This window comes from Bos grunniens, chromosome 13, assembly GCF_055505025.1.
Source record: "Bos grunniens cultivar Pamir isolate PY7600 chromosome 13, Bosgru_T2T1.0, whole genome shotgun sequence".
Lineage (NCBI taxonomy): Eukaryota > Metazoa > Chordata > Mammalia > Artiodactyla > Bovidae > Bos > Bos grunniens.
This window is the reverse complement of record NC_141177.1, coordinates 6404393-6414783: the sequence shown is the minus strand read 5'-3', so window position 1 is coordinate 6414783 and position 10391 is coordinate 6404393.

The following is a 10391-nucleotide window of genomic DNA, read 5'->3' as shown; positions in this document are numbered from 1 at the left end:
AAGGGAGGGAGAACGTGGGCCAGACATGAATGAGGGGCTTATCAGCCCTGCCCTGGGGACAGGCTTCTACGGGCCAGAGCTGTCTCCTCAGGCCTCACTCCTGGTGTTAGGTGATGGCAGATGGGATACCAGAGTGAGGCTGGCCCAAAATAACCAAGCATAGGGACAGCTTCTAGGGGACCCTTGTGGGGGAAGTGTGAGTCCTCACTCCCCAGCAAATCATGGTTTTGTCCCCAAACCATGGGACCTCTAAAACCCTTCCTTGGTGATATCTTTGTTTGATATAGATACTTGTCTCTCTCTCTCTTTTTTTTAAATTGAGACTTAACTATGACATTATGTGAGTTTCAGATATCAGTTCAGTTCAGTTCAGTCGCTCAGTCATGTCTGACTCTTTGCAACCCCATGAATCGCAGCATGCCAGGCCTCCCTGTCTATCACCAACTTCCGGAGTTCACTCAAACTCACGTCCATCGAGTCAGTGATGCCATCCAGCCATCTCATCCTGTCGTCCCCTTCTCCTCCTGCCCCCAATCCCTCCCAGCATCAGAGTCTTTCCCAACGAGTCAACTCTTCGCATGAGGTGGTCAATGTTTGATATTTGTAAATACTGAAAAATGATCACCTCAGTAAATCCAGTTAACATTCATCACCACACACGGTTACAATTTTGTGTCTTGTGATGAGAACTTTTACAATCTGCTCTCAGCATATTTTAAATATGCAATAGTGTATTGTTAACTATAGCCACCATGCTGTATGTTACATCTCTAGGATTCATTTCATATTTGGAATTTTGTGTCTTTGGATCTCCTCCATTCATTTTGCCCACCCTCAGCCCACACCTCTGGCAACCATAAGTCTCCTGAATGTTAATAATAATAAGAGCTCAGATTTATGGAGCTCTTGGGATTCCCAGTGGTAAAGAATCTACCTACAATGCAGGAGACACAGGAGACGCAAGTTCGATCCGTGGGAAAGGAAGATCCCCAAGAGGAGGAAATGGGAACCCACTCCAGTATTCTTGCCTGGGAAATCTCATGGACAGAGGAGCCTGGCAGGATATACTCCAAGGGGTCACAAAGAGTCACAACTGAGCACACACACGTTTGCACGTGCATTGAGCTCTTATCTATACACTATGCATAGAATTAAGTACTTTGAAGTTTTCATTCATAAAAGCATCTATGTCCTATGGAAATAAAAAGATTCTTGGAAAACTTGGTGATTTTTATGGATTTTTCAAAAGCCAGCTAAGTCAAAACAACTACAAAAACAAAACCAGTGAGTCTGTTTAACCCCTCTCTCTGCCCCCATAACATGCCATCTGAAAGACCCTCCCACGTGATGGCACACAACTGCTGTGGAAACATCCTTCAGGAAGACCTTTCAGATGCAAATTGAGATGCCAGCCTCACTTCACATGCATTAGGGTAGCTGCTATTTAAAAGCAAAGTATTGGCAGGGATGTGGAGAAATTGGAACCCTTACGCATTGCTGCTAAGAATGTGAAATGGTGCAGCCACTGGAAAACAGTATGGTGGGTCCTCAAAAAATTAAAAATAGGATTACCATATGACCCAGTGATTCCTCTTCTGGGTATACATCCCCAAAGAATTGAAAGCGGTAACTCAAACAGATATTTGCACACCTATGCTCATAGCAGCAGTATTCACAGTTGCCAAAAGGTGAAGGCACCCAAGTGCCCATCGGTGGATAATGGGTAAGCAAAACACGATACATACACACCACAGGATACTCTCCAGCCTTAAAGAGGAAACGACTCTGACACAGGCTGCAGCGCGAATGACCCTTGAGAAGACAACGTGAAGGGAAACAAGCCGGTCGCAAAGGACAGACACTTATGATTCCAGGAGGCACCTAGGCAGCTGAACGCATAGAGACAGGAGCGCAACAGTAGTTGTCGGGGGCTGGGGCGAGAGGGCGGGGGCAGCTCCTGCTCAATGGGGCGAGAGCTCGGTTCTGCCAGGTGACAGGCGTTCCGGAGATGGATGGCGGGGTAGCTGCCCCACAGTGTGAACAGACTCGTCGTTGTTGTTCAGTCGCCCAGTCGTGTCCAGCTCTTTGCGACCCCATGGACTGTAGCACGCAAGGCCTCCCTGTCCCTCACCATTTCCCGGAGTTTGCCCAAGTTCATGTCCATTGCATCGGCGATGCCATCCAGCCATCTCATCCTCTGACTCCTTTTCTTCTGCCCTCAATCTTTCCCACATCAGGGACTTTGCAATGAGTCAGCTGTTCACATCAGGTGACCGAAATACTGGAGCTTCAGCTTCAGCATCAGTCCTTCCAATGAGTATTTGGGATTGATTTCCTATAAGAGTGACTGGTTGGATCTCCTTGCAGTCCAAGGCACTCTCAGGAGTCTTTTCCAACACCACAGTTCAAAGGCATCAGTTCTTGGGTGCTCTGCCTTCCTCACAGTCCAGCTCTCACAACCATATGTGACCACTGATGCCACTTAACTATAGGTTTTAAAACCATTATGATGACAAGGTGTGTGTTAGGAGTATTTTATCACAATTAAGCAGTTTAAAAACAAAGATGCCCCAGACTCTTTGCTGGGGCCCAGAGAGGAGATCTCTTTTTCTGATGGGGAGGACAAGGTTTTGACTTCAGCCCTGTGGCCCCATTCAGCTCCTTCTGAACATTAACGATCTGAGGCTAGCCTCTGGGACCCTATGAGAAGCCATCTCAGCTTGGGCCCCAGGACAGTAGAGGAGTGAAGGAGGTGGAGAGGGATGAAGTGGAAATTCTAAGGTTGATTTTGGGGGTGAGGGACCTTGAACAATTTATTCTACCTCCTGAGACCTCAGTTCCCCCATCTGTACAAGTGATGGGGGATAGACTTCAGAAGTTATATCCAGCCCCCAACATGTCTTACTTGGTCCTCCCAAGATTTAAAATTGGGAGATTTCTGAACTTCCCAGGTGGCCCAGGGGTTGGGAGTTCCCCTGCCAATGCAGGAGACACAGGTTCAGTCCCGGGTCTGGGAAGTTCCCACGTGCCGAGGAGCAATGAAGCTCGTGCACCCCAACTCCGGAGCCTGAGCTCCCTGAACCCCTGCTCCACGACAAGAGAAGCCCCCTCAATGCGAAGCCTACGCACCTCAGTAGAAAGTAGCCCGTGGGCACAGCAAGGCCCCAGTGCAGCCAAACCCGGAAAGAACCCAAGGAAGAATTTTAAAAATAATTAAATTGGGAGATTTTCCCTTAGAAGGCCGAGCCACCAAGGTCTGTCCCTCTGTGGTCCCTGCCATCCGAGGCGGCCCCCTTGGACAGGGCCAGTGAGCCCCCTGCCATTCCCCCCACGGGCCTGAACCTTCCCTCACAGGGCCCTGAGGGTGGCCGAGTCTGCAAAGCCTGAACAAGGTGACATCCGAGGGCCCTCCTGCTTCAGTGACAGTCCCCTGGGTGAGGATTTCCTTGAAAACACAGCTCTGAGGTTTCTGACCATGGGACCCACTGAACCTGGGATCTCTTTTTTTCTGAACTCCTAACCCCAGCATTCCGCAGACCAATTCTCTAAATCAGGGGAACCCCACAAACCCCCACTGACAACCCACAATTTGACTTCCTACCTCAGTTTTCTGGGGTTCCCAGCAGAAAAGGAAGAGAGCCTACAATGACACCCCCCGCCAAGGCCTCCTCGTTTGAGGGGCTTTAAGACAATCACCTCCTTTCCACCCTCCATCTCCAAGCTTATAGCAAGTGAAAAAGCAGGACTTCCCTGGTGGCGCAGTGGATAAGAATCTTCCTGCCAAGGCTGGGGACCTGGGTTTCGATCTCTGGTTTGAGAAGATTCCAAATGCTGAGCAGCAACTAAGGCTGTGTGCCCCAACTAGTTCGCTTCACTACTGGGCCTGTGCGTTGGAGTCCAGGAGCCACAAGAAAAGTCACTGCGATGAGAAGCCCATACACCGCAACCAGAGAAAGCCTCGGTGAAGCGACAAACGAACATGAGGAAATAAATACAAATTATTTTGAAAAGATAAAAACAAAATGCACCCTTCTTAAATTCTTGTGATTGTTCCCTGACAATTCAAGTAGGAGAAACAGAAAGGAACATTGTCATCCTCTTTTTCCGCCGCCTCACCATCCATTAATACAGATAATGGCTATTTTTAGTTGAACATTTGCTGTGTACCAGGCTTTCTTCTAGGCACTTTGCATATTGTTACATTTAGTCCTCACAACAAGTGGATGAAGTAGGTGCTATTTTAGCCCCATTTTACAGAGGAGGCAACGGAGGCACAGCCCACACAGGGGTGGGGAACAGACATCAGCTCTCCTACCTCTTATGATCTGACCTTGGGCAAGTCACTTCCTCTCTCCAGGTCTCAGTTTTTGCATCTGTGAAATCTCTAAGCTGTGCAAGGTCATCATGATGGTCTAAACTTTTTGTTATGCCTTGAACACATTTCCTAACAATCAAAGCATACACAAAAAGAATGAATTTGAAACCACCTACCTGCCCGTGTTGGGTGTATGTGTGTGTGCGTGTGTTTTAAAAGCCAATTAATTGGTAATCCATTGCATTTTTTTCTTTCCCACTCCGGACAGTAGAACAGCTCCCACAAAAAACGATAGTAAGAAGGACCTTTCTGCCAGCAACAAGGTGGTACCCAGAGAACACACCATCAACATTCTCAAGCACATCCATGGAATGGACTTCACAGAGCGTGCTCCTCGGACACTCAGGGAGATCCAGAAGTCTGCTGTGAAGGAGACATGCATTCTGGCTCTGAGCGTTGACTCAGACCAGAGGAATAAGGACTGTCCGCTACTATACCTGTGGGTGGTGTACGGAGAGTGTAACGAGGGCGAAGATCCACCAGACGAGCCCTATACAATGGCTCCCTGTGTCTCTGCCACCACTTCCAAAAACCTGGGGACCTCCCTGTGGTCCAGTGGTTAAGACTCCTGACTTCCAATGCGGAGGTTTGGAATGTGCAGGTTTGATCCCTGGTCGGGGAACTAAGACCCTACATGCCATGCAGTATGGCCAATATACATATGTGTGTGCGTGTGTATACACACATTATATGAATATATATGTGTAGATTATATAACTGCAGTCAGTGTGGATAACTAGCCACTGGTTATCAAATAGTTACAAAACAAACGAAAAAGAGCTTTTGTTACGATTGATGAGCCAATAACAACACATCAGTTCAGTTCAGTTCAGTTCAGTCGCTCAGTTGTGCCTGACTCGTTGCGACCCCATGGACTATACCTGCCGGGTATAGCAGCAGGGAAGCAGCAGGCCAGGCCTCCCTGTCCATCACCAGCTCCCGGAGCTTACTCAAACTCATGTCCATCGAGTCGGTGATGCCATCATTATTAGCTCGACCCATAGTTCACGTTGGGGTTCGCTCTGTGTTGTGTATTCTGTAGGCTTTGACAAAAGTATAGAGACACGTACTTACCACTGCAGTATCACACGGAACAGCTTCACTGCCCTCAAAATCCTCTGCACTCTGCCTGTTCATCCCTCCCTCTCCTCCCCTGAAACCTCTGGCCACCACCAATTTTCATTTTGCAACGCAAAGCTCAGTCGCTAAGTCATATCCAACTCCTTGCGATCCCATGGACTATACCTGCCAGTCTTCTCAGTACATGGGATTTTCCAGGCAAGAAAACTGGCGTGGGTTGCCATTTCCTTCTCCAGAGGATCTTCCTGACCCAGGGATCGAACTCATGACTCCTGCATCGGCAGGCAGATTCCTTACCACTGAGCCACTTGCAAAGCCAATTTTTGTTTCACTGTCGCCATAATTTTGCCTTTTCTAGAATGTCATGTAGTTGGAATCTCACAGTGTGTAGCCTTTTCAGATTGGCTTATTTCACTATGCATTTAAGGTTCCTCTTTGTCTTTTGATGGCTTGAGAGCTCATTTCTTTTTAATGCTGAATAATATTCCATGGTCTGCAGGTAACACACTTTGTTTATCCATTTACCTATTGAAGGACATCTTGGTTGCTTCCACATTTCAGCAATTATGAACAAAAGTTTATACACTTTTAAATAATTGTTTCTTCCGATTGTAAAAAGCAGTGACATAGGAACATCATGGATTAGAACAAGGTAGACATGCACTGAGAATGAAATAAAAATTTCCCATTTTACAGATCAGGAAACTGAGGCTCAGGGAGGGGAAGTGACACGTTCACTCATTCATTCCTCTGGTGAATACTTATGGAGGACCTACTATGTGTAGGTACTGTGCTGGGGTAGGGGGCACTGAAAACAGAAAGTTTAGGACTCTGCCCTCCTAGAGTTGACATTCTAGACAGACAATAACTAAGCAAATAAATAAATAATATAAATAATGAAAGGACAGTCACTATGTATTCTGCACTTTCTTTGCACCAGGCATTGTTTCAAACTCTGTGTGCATTAAGACAGCTGATCCCCACAAGCCTCCTGGGAAGTAAGACTATCATTATTCCATTTGCAGATAGGAAAACTGGAGTCCAGAGAGGTTAAATCACTCACCTAAGGCCACACAGCTCGAAAGTGGAGGAAGCAGAATTTGAATTCAGTCTTGGGTCTCCCAAGTCTACACAGTGAAATAATGGGAGGTAATTTTAGACCGAGGGCTGGCGGCAGAGCCCAGGCTTGACCCTGATCTTCAGTTTCTCGTGGCTTTTTGTGCTGGAGCGCCCAGCCTTTCAGGTTCTGAGAGGCCAAACTTCATTGTTCTTCTAGCTTCTTCCAGTGGCTTAGCTTTGGTCCCTGGAGGTTGGGGGGAAGGGCTCGTGGCTGGCCAGGGCTCCTGAGTGCAATCAGATCCCCTTTATTTTTAAGACGTTAAATCCCTGATGACAAATGCTGTCCTTCGGAAGAGCAGGCTGACCTGACCAAGAGAACAGAGTCCCTGGGTATGGAAAAAAGCTACACACCTCAGCTGGTATTTTTGATAATCAGGCGGGGGGTTGGGCGTGGGAGGGAGGCAGTCTCACCCAACTCTGCTTCCTGCCGGTGTGGTTCAAAATCAGTAGCAGAAAAAGCCAAAAACTTCTGGAACCATGTTGGTGAACCTCTGGGGAAACAGGTACTCAGATACTGCTGATGAGAGAAAGTGGCTCTAGTTGCTTTGAAAAACAATTGATCACAATTACTCAACTTTAAAGGAACACAGCCTTTGACCCAGCAATCCCAAGTCTGGGAGTTCATCCTAAGGACATCAACATCATCCACACACATATATCCAAGATAATATAGGCACAAACTCAAACATTACAGCAGTTTGTAGCAAAAGAAGTGAAATAACCCCAGAGTTCTCCTATCCCCTAAACAGGTCCCTGGTGAAACAAACAAGGCCCCGACTCACAAAGAAACTGTAACTTTGTTCAAAAGAAAAGTCAGCTCACCACTTACTGTGATTGAGGTTTCTTCCAAATAAATTGTTAAGGGGGAAAAAGCAAGCCTCAGAACATTATATGAGATCTCGGCTGTAACAGAAAGAAGTGGGGAGGGAGGGCTTTGTCTACAGAGGTGCTGAATCTTGAGAGAGGGCTAGGTCCTTTGGCTAGGCATTCTACCTCTGGCCCCTCCTTTGCTGTCTGTTGTTCTTTAGTCACTAAGTTGTGTCTGACTCTTTGTGACCCCACGGACTGTAGCTGGACAGGTTCCTCTGTCTGTGGGATTTTCCAGGCAAGAATACAGGAGTGGGTTGCTATTTCCTTCTCCAGGAGATCTTCCCAACAACCAGGAATCAAACCCGCATCTCCTGCATTGGAGCCACCAGGGAAGCCCCCCACCTTGCTGTGTAATGAAGAGCAAAGTACAGGTGGCCCTCTACATCCAAGGATGTTTCATGTGCAGATACAGGCGGCTGACTGTATGCACTACATCATCCGCTATAAGCATTTTACTGAACATCCACAGATTTTGGCATCCACAGGGGTCGTGGAACCAAACACCCCCAGTGACCAAGAAATGACTGTACCAAACCTCTCTGTGCCTCAGATTCCTCAGTGTGAAACTGGGTCCTGATAGCTGGACTTGTTGGAAGGATTCAGTAAAGTAAGCTACATGGGAGGCTCTGCTCAGTACCTATGACGTAGGAAGTGGTTAACAAAAGGCAGGTATAATAATAATTATCAATATAATGTACAGACTTTCTCCGGAGGAAGCCACAAGAAACAGGGTACAGGGGCTGCTTCTGGGAATTGAAGGATGTGGGTGGGAGAGAGGGCTGCTGACTTTTCAGTGCACCCCCTTTTTGAAGAATTTGAGTTTTTCTTTTGCGTGTACCATATGTTTCAAGAATATTACTGAAATAGGGGCGCAGGGCAAATTCCAAAGGAGAGGGAGCAGCTGAGTAATTTCCGGTGGTTTTCCAGCTGGGTTTTTCTGAGTTTCCAGCATCCTGGGCCCCAAGATTCACAGTCTGGCCTCTCATGATCATTACCTAGGGGACTCTTAGAAGGGCAGGACCTCAGCTCCCCTGCAGACCTGCGGAAAGAGAACCTGCATTTTGAAAAGATGCCCAGGTAAGTCGCGAGGAGGCTCAAGGTGGACAGGCGCTGGTTTTCAGGCTGCAGCCAGCCCCAGAGCTCCAAGTCCAGAAGACAAGTGCCTTTCAGTTCTGTAACTCAGGTAAGCAGAGGGTGAATGGAAGAGGGGCCCCTCCCTCTAGGTGCGGGCGGGGGAGGGGAGAGAACAGGAAGGATTCAACTCTGCTTTCTCCCCACAAGAGGCTGTAGCACGTGAGGTCTGAGGCGTGTGGCTTTCAGCAGCTCCCCACTTAAGAGTTTAAAATAACTTTCTGGTTTTAAAAAAGTAAGGAAGAAAGAAAAGGGAACCTCCCACTGCAGCCCACACAGCCCTGACATGAAAGGAGGACTCTGCTCCCCTCTCCCCAGCTCCAAGCCCACTTTCCATCTCTTTGGAGACAGTGACAGAGGCAGTGCTCCAGGAGGATTCAAGTGGGAGATTCTTAGAGCTAGAGAGCCTCTAAGATAATTCACTTTAAGCTTCTCATTTAGCAGGTGGAGCAATCAAGGCTCAGAGAGCAGAAGTGGTTTGTCCAAGGTCACACAGCAAGTTAGGGGCAGCAACAGTTCAGGAATCATAGAGGTAGGAGATGCCTTGAAACCACCTACTTCGGAGTTACAGACTCATGAGAATTGGTGCTGGAACTTTGATTGGTACCGGGTGCCATCTCTGCATCTATTCACAGGTGGAGAGCCTGCCAACATTTTTAACTATAGTAAAATGTGCATAACATAACATTTACCATCTTAACCATTTTTTAAGATTTTTTTTAATGTGGACCATTTTTTTAAAAGTCTTTATTGAATTTGTTACAGTATTGCTTCTGTGTTTTGTTTTTTGTTTTTAATGCTTTGGTGTTTTGGTCTTGAAGCATGTGGGAATCTTAGCTCCCAGACCAGGGGGTGCACCCACACCCCCAGCATTAGCAAGTGAAGTGGTAAGTGCTGGGCCACCAGGGAAGTCCCATCTTAACCATTTTTGACTGTTCATTTCAGGAGCATTGAGTGCGTTCACACTGTTATATAGCGAGCCTGCCACTCTTGGTAGAGCATGGGGATGGCAAATCTATCACTCTCTTAGTTCTAGTCTAAGAAAAACTGCAGGAAGCGAAATGATAAATGGCTACAGACGCTGGGGTCAGGGAGACAATAGGGAGTGGCGGGGACTGTGGCAAGCTGGAGTGGTTGCAACTCCATCCGCAAGGCAGTCACTATTCAACTGCAGCTGACACATGCCTACACGGATGCTAAATCATCTGTATATGAAAACATCTGACTTATTTTTAAATGTGTTTTTATAGAAGTATAGTTGATTTGTAATGTTGTGTTAGTTTCTGGTGTAGAGCAAAATGACTCAATTATTATATATACATATTTCTTCATATTATTTCCCAGTATGGTTTATCATAGGATATTGAATATAGTTCCTTGTGTTATACGGTAAAATCTTTTTTTTAATCCACTGTCTATATCAGTGATCAGTGATCAGTGAACAGTGAACGTCGCTCAGTCGTGTCCAACTCTTTGCCACCCCATGGACTATGCAGTCCGTGGAATTCTCCAGGCCAGAATACTGAAGTGGGCAGCCTTTCCCTTCTCCAGGGGATCCTCCCAACCCAGGGATCAAACCCAGGTCTCCTGCATCGCAGGCGGATTCTTTACCAGCTGAGCCACAATAGTTTGCGAATCCTGAACTTCCAACCCACCCTTCCTTGGACCACTTGGCAGCCACAAGCCTGCTCTCTGTGTCTGTGAGTCTGTCTGTGAGTCTGTGTCTGTGAGTCTGTGTCTGTGAGTCTGTGCCTGTGAGTGTGTGCCTGTGAGTCTGTGCCTGTGAGTCTGTGTCTGTGAGTCTGTGCCTGTGAGT